Source organism: Neolamprologus brichardi, chromosome 18 (assembly GCF_056152115.1).
Source record: "Neolamprologus brichardi isolate AB-2024 chromosome 18, ASM5615211v1, whole genome shotgun sequence".
In the NCBI taxonomy this organism is placed as follows: domain Eukaryota; kingdom Metazoa; phylum Chordata; class Actinopteri; order Cichliformes; family Cichlidae; genus Neolamprologus; species Neolamprologus brichardi.
The window spans coordinates 25,861,365-25,878,442 of NC_142121.1; the positions used below are offsets into that span (position 1 = coordinate 25,861,365).

General features: G+C 42.8%; 1 protein-coding gene across 2 annotated transcripts in view; it reads right to left on the bottom strand.

Annotated features, from left to right (window-relative positions):
- spsb4a (splA/ryanodine receptor domain and SOCS box containing 4a) overlaps window positions 1–16,313 on the bottom strand; it is an 87,488-nt gene extending 71,175 nt beyond the window's left edge. Inside the window, exon 1 of one of the 2 annotated variants that reach the window (XM_087832256.1) lies at window positions 16,100–16,313. The gene's annotated coding sequence lies outside the window, so the exon portion shown is untranslated. Of the gene's footprint in view, window positions 1–16,033 lie in introns of both variants that reach the window. The other variant, XM_087832257.1, reaches the window with a different exon arrangement.
- Between the last annotated feature and the right edge of the window lie 765 nt (window positions 16,314–17,078).

Genomic DNA, 17,078 nt, shown 5'->3' on the forward strand with positions numbered 1-17,078 from the left:
TGAATACTCATTTTTGCCCTCAATACTGGTTGTAGATGGTTGCCGATTAGTCTGTAGGTCTGTGTAGCTGAGACCATTTTTTTAACTCTTGATCTCAATTCTCTGGCAGTATCTGAGCTTCCTAAATGAATGCAGTTCTGTACATATCTGCCTGCATACTTATACTTCAGAACTGAAACCAAAGCTGTACTTGTGCTTAAATTCACCACCCTCACTTCTCACCCTTACACATACATCACCATCGGCAGTGACACACTCCAGTGTATTTCCAGTTCTCCTGTCCTCCCTGTGTGCCATTTAAGTCTCTCATATTTCTCCCACACTTCCTTACACCTCTCTTCTCACCAGTCACCTCCATCCCTCACCATTCTGCCACTCTGTAATGACTCACAATACAAGCCTCTTTTTTTTTTTAAATGCAAACCTGTCTTCCTCTCACCTTCACAGCCTTCTTATTCAGCTCCTTCTCGCACTGTTCACCTTCCTCCTTTCTCCCTCTTTACATCGTTTTGCATATCTCAATCCACCACCCAGCCCCTCATTTCCTCTCTCTCTCTATCCTTCCCCCTTACACCACCTATTAACTTTCCACCTTCATCCTTTTTCATGTGTTGCTGTATAGGTCTGTCACTGCATTCTTCGATTCTCCTCAAGCTTTCCACTCAAAAAACGTGACTGCCTCCCCCTTCCTCCCCCTGACTCAGTAGTGTCCATCACACACTCAGTGAGTCACATTTCTGTTCATCCTTGTCTTGACTTGACATGGCACAAAAAACATCCCAGTCCCCAGACTGCTGGCTACAAATATACACAATGACATTTAGTACTCTTCAATGCCCATGCCCATCATTAGCTTACTGTTAAACAACACAGTGAGCAAAAAGAGCCAGCTCAAAGCTACAACCAGCTGTGCCATTATCATCTCCCTGCTGTGTGTGTCTGTGTGTGTGTGTACACATACATCCATTTTTTTGAATTACCTTTGTTTAAATGTATAATGCAGGCTTTGTTTAAGCCTATATTAACCTTTTTCAAATTGGGAGCTTTTAATCATTTTCTGGCTTTTGTCTGTGTGTGTGTGTGTGTGTGTGTGTGTGTGTGTGTGTGTGTGTGTGTGTGTGTGTGTGTGTGTGTGTGTGTGTGTGTGTGCGTGTGTGCGTGTGCGTGTCTGTGTGTAGGCCCATCTCCATAATTAGGGCAGACCAGACACACATGGGTCTCCCCTGACACTTCCCCTCCAAGATTTAAATATTCATGGGACTCTAAACGCTTTCATGAGCTCTGTAATTATGGACAGAAAATAGTCAGAGAGAGCCAAAGAGAGAAAAAGGGAGAAAGTGGGAGGCAGAGTCGGAAATGCCCTTAAATTAAAAAGAAGGAAAAAAAAAAGAAAAAGGCTGACCAGCAGTATTTACAGATAAGATCGATACTTTTGTGCAGTTGTGCGACCAAAGCCAACGGACCTGCTGACACACCGGAAAGGACAGGTAATGTTTAAGGAGATATCTCCTGATTCTTGTTAGTTTTTAACATAATTTGCAGTGATTGTAGATCATTATTATCTCATTATGCGAGTTTACATCATTAAGAGCTTCTAATTTGATAGAGCGAGCTTTATCACTTTGACCATTGCTATTTAAGTGCATGAGCTGATAATTTAATTTGTTAATTCATTTTTAATTTAACAGATACTGCAGTCATTAAGAGATGTTTCTTGTACTCTAAGCAGTCACCATCAATGATCATTAGTTTTTGTGATTATTTGAAAAGCAGATTCTCTCAGTTTATTCCCTTTTAGGTTAGAATATCTGCCAAGCAGACTTGGGCAATAACCCAAATATGTACAGAGGCTGACATGAAGAGTCGACCTAGATGTGATTCGTCTAATTTGAATCACGCGAGTATGTTCGCTAAAAGCTCTTCCCTGGATATTCTAGCGACCTCTTTGCTCTCTAGACGCAAGCCTCAAAACAGCATGCGTTTTAGTTATTGCTGTCATTCAACTATGTGTAACATCAAAAGTGTTTATGTTGCTTTCAAATGGTTGTGGAAAGGTAGTGAAATTGGAAAACAGTGCTCACTTTTGGACAGTCTTTGCAGGTATGTAAACAAATGACGTGATCAGTAAATTGTATAGATATTATAACAACAAAAGAAACAGGTTCAAAATCAGATGCTTTCCAGGTGTTATTGTTTGGTGGATCAAAATCTGACAGTACTTTTCTGCATTTACAATTCTATCAATTTTGCAAAGATCTCCAACACTACTGTCTGAAACGCAGCCCCAAACCGTGACAGAGCCTCCACTGTGATTTCAAAGTGTACCACTCTCCTCACCTCCTCCATACATACTGATGGCAAATTTTATTTCATGACTCCCTCGGGCGTGTTGCCACAGATTTTCAGTCAAATTCTTGTATACTTCAGACTTTCTTAAGAATGGCTTCTTCACCCTTCCACTGAGACCATTTCTGATGAAGCTTCAGTGAACAGTAGATCTGCCTGATGCATCCATCAGGCTCTGTGTTAGTTCTTTGCTGGATCTTTCTTAAGGACATGCCTTTCAAATACAATTCATCTGCTTGGGCTAGAGTTTCAGGCTTGCCTCTTCTTCTTTTGTTCTCCACTTTTTAGTTTCCTCACACAGTGCACACCACACTCAGATAAGCCAGGCTTTTTTGTTAGTAACACAGTTTCTACAGATACTAGAGGTGGGAATCACCATACATCCCACAATACGATATTATCACAATACGATATTATCACAATACTTAACGCACGATACGATATTATAGCAATTTTTAAAAAATATTTTGCAATATTCAGATTCTGTACATAAAGGTAAAGTTTATCAATATTAATTTTATCTAATATCAAAGTCTCACACTCAGTCTTTCTCTCATTTCAGTTTTATTGTTGACAAACTGAACGGTTTGTATTACAGTCTAGTCCAACTTAACTGAATGCAACCATCTGGTACAATTATAGCTATTCTGAACTATGCAATTTATGAAAACTATGCAGCCCCTTCAGCAACAGAAGAATTTGAAAGTAAATTAAAACAAAATATAATTTTACATTAAATAAAAAAGTTTTAAACTTAATTAAAATAAAACATGTCTTAAATTAAAATAAGTAAACTGTCATGTTTATTGCTGCCAAAAAACAAGTTAAACACATTTGGACAGTGAAGGAATGTCAGGATTCTTGCTCAGAAAAAGGATCAACATGCTCTGAAGCCAGAGCACAAAAAACTTTTTTGTAACAAAATATCAATTTCTGCTGTCCCTGTATCGATACATTTTTTTTTTTTTTTTTTTTTTTTTTTTTAAACCTGTCCCGTTTGGCTCTTTTGCCATCAGAATTATTGTCTAAAGGCGAAGAAAGATGCCCAACGGATTTTCTTTCCCAAATTGACCATCCCAGCTTTGCCGTAATGGTCCATTTGATTCACCTTTTATTCTTTATTTTATTTTCACTTGCTGAATACGGGACAGACTTGACTGGGGGAAAGAAAAGGGAGAAAGAAAGAGGGAAAGAAAAACAGTTGAGAAGAGGGACGGGGGAGAAGGGCATAAAACAAAAACCAACAGAATAAGCAGAAAAAAAAAAAAAAAAAAATACATATATCGATCACCTGGATCACCTGTTGAGAAAGAAAAAAAGAAAACAAGCAGAAGAGAACGAGAGTAATAGAATAAACAACATCACAATGATATATGGGAATATGACAGTAAATACTAAATATTAAACATTATTGTGCAGCACGTAAGATCGACAGCACAGTGTGCTTTGAGGTAGGAGCCAAAAAGGGTGTAGTTTGTGTGTGTGATCACCCGTGTGTACACCTGTGAGCATGGACGCGCTTGTTTTCTTAAAAGGTTCCTTCATGTAATTATCTGCTAGAGGGTGTGGGGGGCCACTGCCCCGTCCTCCAGGGCATGAAGCAGATATGGAGGAAATCAAAACACCAGACATCCAGAGGCCCCCAGAACACAAGAGACCAAGGAAGACCAACAGAGGGGCAGCCGTGCCACTGTCCCAGAAAGAGCTGAGGAGAGTCCCAGATAAGGGGTCACCCAGCAGCCACGGAGCAGAAGCCAGGGGGGGTTGCAGTGACGTGCCCGTGAGCCCCGCCGGCAGCCAGCTGTGCCTGAGTGACCGAGCCGCACCCCACCTCCGAAGTGGCCCAAGCGAGCCCCAGGCTCCAGGCCCCGATAAGCAGCCGCCAAGGAGTGAGCCGGTGTGTACCTGGAAGCCCACCCCCGGACACAAAGAACCACCAACGCACCGATGTCTGAGGGAGTCCGCCCCCGGCAGGCGAAGTGGTGGGGGGAGATAGGCCTCTAAACCTTGGAGGGCCTGAGATGTCCTCAGAGAGATGGCGTCTGATACCCAACCTGACATATATACACAGACATACAGGCACACACAGATACAAACATCCATTCCCACCCTCATGCTCTCATATGCACTTACTCCACACTCAACCAACGTGGAGACAGACATAAAGAGACGCTGTACACACAATCACACTCCCTAAGCGTACTCTACGAACCGGGTCTAGGTACCCTTGCCCCTGGAGGGGGGAACTGCACCCAGACCCAGGTTGTGTTACCCTTTTCCCTGCAGTGGGGAGAAGCAGACCGCCCCGACTCCGCAGCAGCAGGGAGGCCCCACATTCCGGACCCCAGTCGGACAGCCAACTCCTCCTCCTAGCCCCCCTGCTCCAGCAGGCCGCAGAGAACGAGGGTGAGAGAAGACTCCTAACCTCCCTCCACCCGCTCATTGTAGTGTTGATGTATGTGTGTTCTAAGGTGCCTTTAAAACCCAGGAGGGCATGGAGCTACCTGCCAGAGAGCAGCAGGTAAGCGCATAGTCCCTCCTGCTAGCCCTCAATGTCTACGTGTATTTAAAATTGAGAGGTGGGCAACAACGCCAGGGGTGAGGTGTACACCCTGATGGTAATTGGGATTCCGTGTAACGTGCCCACCCCCAAGATCCTATATGTATGTGTAATGAGAGTGTGAGTAATGTGAATGTCTAAGTTGTGGGATAAAATTGAGGCAGAGGCAGCCAGAAGGGGACAGAGGGGGGGGGGGGGGGGGGGGGGGGGGGTTACCTCCTCTGCACCCTGGTGACACACCCCTACTCCAAGGCCCTGCATGTGTGGGTGGTTGTGGTGGAGCGGGAAGAGGGAGGCAGCTGGAGATGGGGAGGGAAGGAAGGGAGGGGCAAGTGACCCCTCCCTGGGGCCAGCTCCCCCGCTGACCCCAGTAGGCACCCCCATACCCCGCGGTCCGCCAGGGAAGGGGGGCCCAGGCCCATCCGAACCGGGGCCCAGTGCAGCGGCGCCGCCCGGCCCCACAGAGCCCGGGGCAGTCCACCCAACCCCACCACAGAGAAAACTGCGCCCACCCCATCATCCACTCATCTTCCAGACTACATAAGACAATAGACGCCCAGGCTGAGATCTTCCTCCACCTCTCCTGTATCTCCCCCTCTTGCAGAGAGAGTTCCTGAGAGAGGAAAGCTCCTGCAAGATGTGACAACCCCCCCCCCCCCCCCCCACCAGTTGAAGAGCCCCCCAGGTGGCTCGATGCACCCCATACACCCACCCGCCCACAACCCCGGCAACACACCAACCAGGACCCAGGCCCCCGAGGCCCGGCCAGGGCCCCAGGCCAGAGCCGGAGCGCCCCCAGAACCTCACGCCCGTCCCGGACCCACCCAGGGGCAGCCAGGCTACCAGGTCAGTAACCCCCGTCCGTCAGCACAGACCCTCCCCTAGCCCCGCTGCACGTAGCCACGAGGAAACCGCCACCTAAGAGCCAACAGAGCCCCTAATTGGCCATGGCCGCTACCCCGGGTTGAGCCCCCCAAGGAAGATGCTCCCGGGGAACCCCCTGACGCCCTAAGCCTGACCCTACCCCCACACCAATCACAACAGTGAAGGCGAGACCAAAATATGACCCCCCACCCCCACTAGGTGATGGAGCTGATCAGAGGAGCCCAGAGCGATTGATCTGATGTGGTGGCAGAGGCTGTATCAAGACTAATGTAATCTAATAGATAATTTCTATATTGGTTAGAATTAAGATTGTTTTTATTTTTCCAGTTCATGAGCTCTTTTTGCTTGGCTATGCATAGGGCAGTGAAAACCATATGGGCTATATTCTTTTCTGAAGTGACATTATCTAAGCTGCCCAACAAACACACCAAGGGGGAAGTTGGAATGTTACATTTCAGACACTTTGATAAGTCTTCACATATCTCACGCCAAAACATCTGAACTGGTGGACAGAACCAAAGAGCGTGGATATAATTGTCCGGTGAATTGGTTTGGCAGTGTGAGCAGTTGTTGGTAGATGCAAAGCCCATCTTGAACATCCGATGACCTGTATAGTGCACTCTATGTAGTATTTTGTATTGAATTAATTGAAGACTGGGATTTCTGATTAGATGAAAGGTTTTTAAGCAAATCTGAGACCAGAAGTTTTGGTCTAAGTTAACTGATAAATCCGCTTCCCATTTTGCAATAGGAAGTGATATTGATTCATCTGTTTTAGAAAGCATTCTGTATATTTTGGATAGTAATTTGGGGGTTTTAAGAGTAAGAAATTGAACCACACTTGGTGGTGTTTGTAGTTCAATGTGACCCGGTTTAAATGTCTTTTTTATTATGGATTTAATTTGTTGATATTCTAAAAATCTTTTCTTGTTGATCCCATATTGTGTAACTAGTCTGTCAAATGAAATAAATTCTGTTCCTTCTAGTATATGTTCTACATATTTGATTCCTTTACCATTCCAATCTGAAAAGTTTATCATATTATTGTTTTGTAATATGTCAGGGTTGTTCCAGATAGGTGTACGTTTGCATGGGATTAATGAAGACTGTCAATTTCAGAAACTCCCACCATGCTGTCAGAGAAGAGCTGATGTTGATGCTTTTGAAGCATTCATGTCGTTGGATGTTTGAGCTGATAAATGGTAGATCTGAAATCTCTAGATTATTGCAAAGTGCTTGTTCTGCATCTAGCCAAGGTTCATCTAAGAGGGTATGTTTTAGCCATCCTGAGATAAACTGAAGCCTGTTGGCTAAGAAGTAGTGCTGAAAGTTAGGTAGTTCTAATCCTCCTTTATCCTTGGTCTTTTGTAGTGTTTTTAAGCTTATACGTGGGGGCTTATTTTTCCAAAGGAATTTGGACATATATGAATCTAGAGATCTGAACCAATCTTGCGGCGGTTTAGTTGGGATCATTGAGAATAAATAATTTATTTTTGGTAATACCATCATTTTTATAGCAGCAACCCTTCCCATGAGTGATATGGGTAGACATTTCCATCTAGCCAGATCACCTTCTACTTTCTTTAAAAGTGGGGTATGGTTTAATTTAGTTAGATCTGCAAGCTTGGGAGAAATATTAATACCTAAATATTTTATATTTCCCGATTGCAGTGGAGTAGAAGAGGAATTATGGAAGCAGCAATTAATAGGAAGGACTGTAGATTTTGACCGTATCGATACATTATTAGCAAACAAAATATCACGATACTACACAGTATCGATTTTTTCCCCCACCCCTAACAGATACAACTAAAAACTGGTTCTTTGCCAATTTGTTGTTACGTGTAGACACAACACTGGTTCATCGCCCTAGTCAGGTGCCTTTGTAATTGATTCCTTAGGTCAGTTTTAAGTGGCTTAAAGATACACACATAAAAAGCATTCCTCTGGAAATGGTCGGGTACAAGGACTGGACTGAAGATAGGTGAATAAGCAGCCAAAAGCGTGGAGAACTATTACACAAGAGCACTTAAAAAAAAGAAATTACAAGCATGTCTGGTTCCTTGGAAGTGAATTAGAAACGAGGGGTGATGACTGTATTTCCTGGTTTGACTGGTGACTGGCTCATTGTCAGCAGAGGTGGGACAAACACAGAAATCACCTTCAGATTTCTATTCAGGATTCCTTGAGTGCCGTGTGCATTTTTTGATAAGAAATGCAAACCCTCTACGCTTGTTTTATTACACATGGTTCTGTTATATTCCACAACATGTCATTGGCTGAATTTCCCACAAGTATCTCAGCACTTTTTCTTTTTTTTTTGAAATTGCTTTTGCTTTTAAAGCCTCAGGACAAATCTAACTTCAATATTTGTGCAAATGTGATGTGTTGTAACTGGGCCTTATGATTCTGTCTGGTCTATTTTTACTTTATAAAGAAAATAGTTGGCAAAGCCAGCGAGCGTTCCAGTTACAACACCACTCACAGATGACATGTGAGAACCCTTCCAGGATTTTAAAGAAAGGCTCTGACAGGAAATACATTAGTTTCCTTTTTTAGTAAAACAAAATATCACCTGTCATTGAAGCCAACATTAGTAAGTAGGCCCTCTAGATTTTCTTTCCATTTCATTTTCTTCACAGCTATCTGATGTTTTGGGGCTCTAGACAAAACAATCACATGCCTTCTTCACATTCCAGGATGAGTAAATTGATTTTATCCTCCTAAAAAAAAAGCCATCAGATAGTCCCGTGGAAGACATGAAATCACAGTCAGACAAAAGCATGAGGCAAATGATCCAGAGCCGATTGTCCTCGCACCGATGCAAACCGATGCTCAGCTGACACATACACACACAACAACACAAGGAAACGTTTATCCTGAGCAGAAACACACACTGGCAAACCTCACGGACACTAAATCGCCTTAAAATGACAAATAAGCAGGGGGACAGAATCTCAGACGCTGTCGTCATTTATATGTAAATGAGCGCACCGCTACTCTCCTCCACACAGCCCTCTTGGCTCTCAAGAAACCGCAAGATGGAGCAAACTTTCAATCAGATCAGACAAGATGTCAGACAAGATGATTGTAAGCGACAGGAAGCCAAATGATGCGTGACAAGACAGGGCATGATGAGGTGAAATGAGCTAAAATGACAGGGTTTACGAAGAGCGGGCATTAACTGAAAACCCAGGTATTTGTCACAGCACTAATGACTGCAAGTTTCCCTGTTTTCTTCCCAAGGACTCTGAAATTACGGGCGGCTCGTCAGGGCTGTGTGTTGACCACTTATTGCAGCAAACTCCCTGAAACAGACACAAATCACCCAAAATGACAATAAAATGACAAGAAGCATCGACTGCGTGCATCCTGATAAACTGGTGATTCAACTAAGGTGCAGTTTGTGGTAAAGATGCACGCAATGGTTTTAGGAAAATAAGGCACTGTGACTGCATCCCTGACATTCCCATACAAGGAGGAAATCTGCCAATATGACTATAAAGTGCACCATTACTGGAGTTACCCTGTCACTGTAATGGCCTCTGTGAGTCACAAGTACTTTAGCGACACAAAATACCACCCACAAACACACACACACACACACATAGACAGGAACAAACACACAGGTGAATGTGCATACACACTACTGCATTTAAACACTAAGCACATGCCAAGGGCAGGAGGAACACACCATCTTCCTTTCTGCTTCTCGCTGCAGCGGTTAATGTCATTGACTTTAGAGTGCAGCCCTGCATGAGAGTGCAGATTTTTACTTGAGTGATGTCTGTGTGTTAAAGTATAGGCTTGTGTGTCTGTGTGTAAGCATTTTTGTAAGCTCAGCAATCCAAGAGTGACTTAACAAAAGGCTGCTGAATATAAATCTATTCCCTCTCCATCTGGCAGGGTAAAAAAGGCACATATTTACATTGCCGTCCAAAGACAGGCAGAGATAAAAGGTTCAAAATACTATTAGGACTCTTAACAGCTATGAATTAGCCAAGCAGAAAGCTCCCTGGCAGAAAAATGAACACATAAATCGCACATCTGAACTTGATGAATGAAATATTCAAGTTGAAAATTTTAACAGTGTAACAAGCGGTCAGCTGTTAAATTAAAATCGCCAACCCTTCGAAATCACGTCAAAAGTCAAAGCTAAAAACTGAAGGCTGATCCAGCTTTTGCAATAATGTGACTCATTAGTCTGCATGGCCTCCACGTGCTTCCCAACAATGTCTCGGCATGCTCCTGATGAGACAGTGAATCTGGGAATTAGAGGATTTCCTCCCAGTGAACTCCAGGACAGTGTGTGGCACAATTTGGTAACGTTGCATGCGCTGATTCAGTGTCCGAGAGGTTTTTAGTTGGATTGGGTCTGGGGAATGACTGCTTACACACCATGACCACTTGAAGTTAGCATCATTCTGGACCAGCTGGAATCCAGGGCCTTCCACACCAGTGTAAGGTCTGACAGTGGGTCTGAGGACTTCAGTCAATGTACTATTGGCTAATGAGTGGTCTTTGTGACCCTCTATGGATACACCTCTCCAGATCATCACTGACCCACTGCCAAACTACTCATGCTGCATGAGTAATTTATAGTGTTGTACGTAGCATAACCTTCCCCACTGCATCTCCAGTGTCCTTAATGTCTGTCATGTGCTCAGTGTGAACTTGCTCGTGACAAAAACAGCACTAGTGACAAACCAGCCTTTCTGGTAGCAATGCCAAGCAAGCTGCATGGTGCTGAGCTGTGACCAGAGGTCCCATTAAAGGTCATCTGGCCCTCATCCAGTCTGTTTCAGTTAGTTTGCTCATAAAACCAAAAGTAACTATTGGAGGTCATTCTGCAGGAGCAGATACCAGTCCTGCTGCTAGATTGATGCCCTTCTAGGGTACTGTCTAGATGTCCTTGTGCAACAGTCATCTCCTGGTATCACCTCAACACTCCTGAGACGGTTCAGGGAGTAACAGCAAACGCTTTTCTGGCAGCACGCATGGACGTGCCATCCAGGAACATCTGTGCTACCAGTGCAGCACAAACGGGCTGCTGGTACCATCCACAGACAGTATAAAAGATGGAAGTAGCTACTGTGATGCCATTCACCGGTTTTTGAAGTCATCTTTTAATGCCTGTAGTTGAGCGTTTCCTCCATCATTATCTTGGTTGCAAAAAACACAAAAAAAGGTTCGGAGGAAGGGCAGATATGGTTGAAACCACATTGGTTGGCTATGATTTGTAAGCGAAAGCTTGTTGGCCAATGTGCGTGCAGTTTCACACCACAGATGAGCCTTTTTGAAACATGGCATGACCATGACACACTTTAAAGAGGTCGGGTCAGACAGCCTTTCTGGTGGCCTTTAGCTCGATTGTTTTATTTTAAGTTTATTTTTTTTGGGAACTTACACCATGGTATCATTTGTTTTTTCAACACAGAAGCTATGCCCATGTTTAATAATGTCTAAGGTATCCATAACATGCTACTTTAACCCTCATTACAAATAATTAAGAAGAGTAAAGAAGCTATAACCAGACCAAAATCGTAAGCACTAGGAACACTGAGAACACACATACTCCAACTTAACTAAAGCAGCATGTTGGATTCATAGAACTAATTTACTTTTAAAGTAAAACAATCACAGTTCCTAGCCATTTTGCCCCCCCACACACTCTGAGCATGAGGCAGCTGTTAGCTTAGCGGCTAGGGAACTTTTCCGTCACACTATTTAAAACATGAATAACGAAGTTAGCTGAGTGACTTTTTCTTACTCACTGCTAAGCAGGGCAAAGTTCTGAACAGTAACCTATATAGCAAATGTGCTTAAGTAACACACTATTTAACGAACCCAAAGCACTGTACAAACCCGAACACAACTGCGACTGCAGGAAGTAACGTGATCAAGGTCAACAGCAAGGGTCGCTGGGAGCTCTCTGCTGATTGGCTAGGTTGTGTCATAACAGATCACCCAATTCATTGATCTCTTATCAACTAAAAAGACATGTCTAAATTATCTATTTATATCACAAAATGCCAAGCATTACTTTCTACTTATTTTATTTCCTCGTTGAGGCTACACTACCAAAGTGACAAGGAAACTATCTAAAAGCAAAACTGGAGAAAAAACAGGTGGGACAGAGCGCAATAATCTGTGGTCACCACCTACAAAATCAGTCCCTTTTAGGGAGTCATCCTTTTCTTGCCCAAATTGGCTAGTTTGGCATTCCTGAAGTTAAACTTGCTTTAGTGTTATACTGTGATGATTGACTATTCCCTTATTTTTTTGAGCAGTTTAGAGTTACCCAAGTAACACTATTCCTTCCTGTTTCGCTTAGGCCGCAGATACACAGACCTAGAGGTCTGGTAACCATCTGTTGCTAGGGAAAGATGTGCACTCTGCATCCGGTTGGTTTTGATAGCCAAAATACCAAACTAGAGACTTCAAAATATAACATAATTCACTGCGAACAAGCCAACTTTTTAGTTTGGACATGTGACATTTAAGTACAATTAGAAATACAACATTTTGTTCATGGAACAGTACATAGAAAGGCAGGTTAAAGATTATTTCAAAACACGTAGTTTTTACCGCTTGCTTATGTTTGCCAAAACATGACTCTCTCCATTAGAGCCGCAACTTTCTGTGCTATGTCCTGTGATCTATTTTCAACCTTGATTTAGTTTAATTTGAGACTTCACAGGTTCACATCTTTGAGTCTGCTTCCTGTCAGAGCCTGCTTTCTGTGGTACAAAACAACCTCAGTGGGAGAGGCGGAGAAACAAAGTAATTAAAAATAATGATGGCTGATGGAAAGCCGCTCATACTGACTACAAAATGTTGTCTAGCTTGTCACCAAATCGCCTTGTGTCTCACCGAATAATGAGCACAGTGACACATTGGGAGCTGTGCAGAATACAGATGAGCAATATGTTCAACAACTGTCGAAAGAAATGAGCTAAAATCAGATTTAATATTTGCTTCTGTGACCAAGACGTTGATTAATTAATGAGCAATAAGGCTGTTGTTGCTTTTATGAGTTAGAGAAAGTCACCCGTCAGTAAGGGACAACTCTGACATCTTGATTCACAGTGAACTTTCACTATCTCAATCTGGGTGCTTTTTACCACTACATCCATAATGCTAGACACTATCTGTTCCGCTTAAACACCAAAGACAGGGAGTGATGAGAAACAGCCAAGCTAAAAAAAATCCTTATCAGGCCTACAAGCTGAATCCCATCTGCCTCTTTCCTTACACTGACTCATAACACAGCTTATTAGTCCCTCTAGATGGATAAAAAGGAGCTTTTTTGAGCCAGGAGAAAAGCAGGAAATAAAACAGAAAATAAAAAACAAAAACAGATTAAAAGTAAGAGAGCTGAATGAGCAAAGGAGAAGAGAAAAATGTATAGGAAGTACAGGATTAGGTTGCATTAAGAAGAATTTAAAGTGCAGATGTAAACAAGTAAAATCACCTGATAGCTGAAAGCACCAGGAAACAGTTTAAGTACACTTTTGTTCATACTTCTTTTTATTAAAGCCCATTTTATACTTACTACTATACTTTAGAAAGTCAAAAAAAAACTGAATTGAACTGAACAGAATTGGAAAACAAATTTCCTTCAAAGTAAAAGTTGTGCCACACTTTTACCGAGGTCCTCCACTGTTCAGTGAGTAGTTGCCAAGTGTTTGCAGACAAGTCTGCATCTTCCAAGCAAACTACAGTAGACCGCAGAAATTTGCTAGCAACCACTTCTGCAACTGATTTCATCCAGAAATCACTCACCAACCGGTTGGGGAATACACATTTTCCTTAACAACTGGAGAATCACCGACCGATCTCTAGATTTGTGCAAGTGAAGCCTGGAGATTCTCATATGGTTGAAAGTGTGAATGTGAGGTTAAATGGTGATCTCGCTAGCGAACGCTAGAATAAGATCGATGGTATATATCAGCCTGCATGATAGAAAAGTACATCTAAAAACTAGGGGTGCAACGATACACAAAATTCACGGTTCGGTTCGATACTTTGGTGACACGGTTCGATATATTTTCGATACAAAAAAATGTTCATGCCTTTTTAATTTATCATTTATTAAAATTATAAATATATATTTTAACTCAAAAGGACAGTTTTTAAATTTAATGTTGCTGAAACAACAAAATAATAAAAAAAATAAATCTATCTGATCGAGAAATCACTCATCTTTGGAAAAGAGTTTATTACAGAGAAATGGCTCTTTCAAAATTAAAAGCTATACTATACGCTTCTTCTTGGCTATATTGTCAGCAGCATACATATCAGGTCCCCATAAGGAGAATCATGTGCGGCTGTCTAAATGACTCGGGTAAAGTTTGTAGCATGCGTGCTGGTTGTTTTTGTCAGCTTCCACTTGTCTTTGCACTAGGATGATGTGTGTCGGAGTAAATGTGCAGTCATATTCGTTGTGTTCCCACTAGTGCTGTCAGCGTTAATCTCGTTAAAATGTCATTAACGCCACAACGCGGCAAATCTCCATTAACAAGTTACCGCGGATCGCCCCGTGCGTGGGGCTGGACAGCGTCAAAACGTTAACAAGCTAACTGCGCTAACGCACTAGTTCCCACCAATTGAGCATTGCGTGGCACATCTGACATACTGTTTTACTTTTGTCCATGACATGAAAACCAAGATAGTTCCAAAGGCCAGATCTGAATGAGGGTGGGGGAGGTTCAATTTGCCATGTTGCAAGGAGAGCTTAACTTCTGTCTTGCTAGCTTGCCCTGCGCTCAGTGAATCTGCGTTCAACAACTCCGCCTAGACTGCACTGTCGAGCACAGATCCACTGAGTGCTCAACACAGACAGCATCGTCAGAAGGAAAGTTGATAAAATAAATTAAAAGTTTTGTATTGTTCATACATATGCGTACCGAACCGAAAGCACTGTATCGAACGGTTCAATATCGATACGAGTATTGTTGCACCCCTAATAGACAGATAGATAGATAGATAGATAGATAGATAGATAGATAGATAGATAGATAGATAGATAGATAGATGAATGAATGACGTAGCAGCTACAATGTCAGTTTGAGTGTTTGGGCCATTAAATTAAAGTGTAAACAGCTCAAGTGTCCATAATTCAATCAGCAGAATAGGACAACAGGCAGGAGACAGGAAACTGTGGCAAGAACAGCAGAAAAGTGCAGGAGATGGGGATTGAGGATATGAGATGAAAAGGAAACAGAAGGGAAGAAGTTAGTGAAGGAAAATGCTGGTAAACAGTCTGATCTCCTGTAGTGACCAGCTGGTGAGATCCAACAGGCAGATAAATGACCCCCTGTCACTCTTACAAAGCTCTGTCTCCTCCTTCTGCTTCATCTCTATATCTTCCCTCCTCTCCTCCGCAAGCCCCCACCCTCCCCTATTTAGACAGGTCATCCATCAACAAGCACAATCCACCGACCATCTTTCCACACCAACACTTTTGCCCATTACTTGTTAGAAAGCCATATGCAGACACACTGCACCAGGCACACGTGTCCTTGCACTCTTGTCTTGTCAAGTTTCCAGGGCCTTCTCCTCTCTCCTTCACTCTCCTCTCACCCTCCATCATCTACCCTTCTTTTCTCTCCTCCCCTCCCACCATCTGGTCTCCATCTTCCATGTCCTTGTCACCTTATCCAGCTTAATAAAAGCCAAGGTGTGGAAACACAGATAAATCAGAGTGCAGCGAGGAAAAGCGGTGTTACTTTAACGAGATGGATTAATCTAACTGACACCTAAAATTCGCTATAAAAACAGCATTTTTATTGGGCTGTTTTCAAAGTTGGGGGTTATATATAGAATTTTGAAACAATTACCTACTGCGTTAATATAAATGTCGATCACTCAAGTCAAGTCAAGTCAAGTGAAGAGGCTTTTATTGTCATTTCAACCATGTACATGTACTCATTTAATGACCTACACTAATCTCTCCCTCTGTCACACACAGACAGGCAACACAGATATCATCTGTGTCACTCTTTCCATCTGAGCGCTCTGCGATGATGTCAAAGGAGGTGAGATGGCAAGACGTGGACACTCAGGTGAATTCATGCACCCTGAGATGTCACTGCACCGCGGAGTAACAGAGGAAACTTTATCACACGACTGAACTACAGCAATGACTATAAGTTTAAATTGTGGTACTGTTACGTAAACTTGTGCAACCAGTCAACAGTACAAAGAGAGCTGATGACACGTAATAAAGAAAAACCTCACATTTTGCTCGCATGCAGGAAACCCAAATCCTGCGGGCGGTCCAGGATACACGGGGATAACACTCACCGACCAGTCCTCAATCAGTCCACAAATGATAGTTTTCCCGGGCGAAATCTCCGCGGGATACGAAGAAACGAAGTACCTCGCCTCCTCCGCTGACGACAACAACGTTATTCCAGCGCTGTTACTAATGTTTTTGGCGATTAAGCGACGGTTTCTTTGTTGTAGTAAACAGGAGCTCGACACATCAAGGTAGGCAAGCACCCAGAGTCCGCTTACTCCACAGAACGAGCGCCGATTGGTCGCTTCAGCCACAACGCAGCTTTCTGCTTTGTCGCGATTGGGTCAAGATGGTGCTTTCAAAAGCTGCTCGTAAAGTGGGAATCCCGAAGTAGCAGTACATGATATTATAAAAACGATGGCAAACCCCACTGCTGACACAGTTCATTGTGTCACTTATAAAAACAGTTTAAATCGTATCTGTGACGTGTCCTTCGAAATAATTACGCCACTCAGGCTGTAAACTGAACTTCTGCTTGTACTGAAATTTCAAATGCTGTTAAAGCCATTTGAGCTCTTCTCTTTAGGATACTTGCTGCCACTTCAGTGTTTAGAAAAGTGAGTCACTTAGTTCCTACACGTATTAACTGCCCCCTTGTGAGTTTCAGGTTGTATGACATGGTGATATCTAAAGGGAAAAAAAATCTGAAGCTTTACCCAGACCCACTCACTGTGTGAAACCTTATCCACGTTTAATATATGTATTATACTGTAATGCAGTATATATAGTTTACATACATATATGACACATAATGTGAAAAAGCATTATATATGTGCTATAAAATCTCCGGAGCACACTGTCTTTGCAGATGAATTTGCTAACATATTCTCTAAATTTCTCACAGTTTGTGAAGGCATCGCGACCCCCATGGTTCATGTGATTTCTTGTATTGTGGTTTCCATCTGAAGGTTTATTACCAAACAGGTCAGCAGGCTGTTAACTGGAAGTCAATTAAGATATTTCACCGCAAGAGTAAGTGATGTG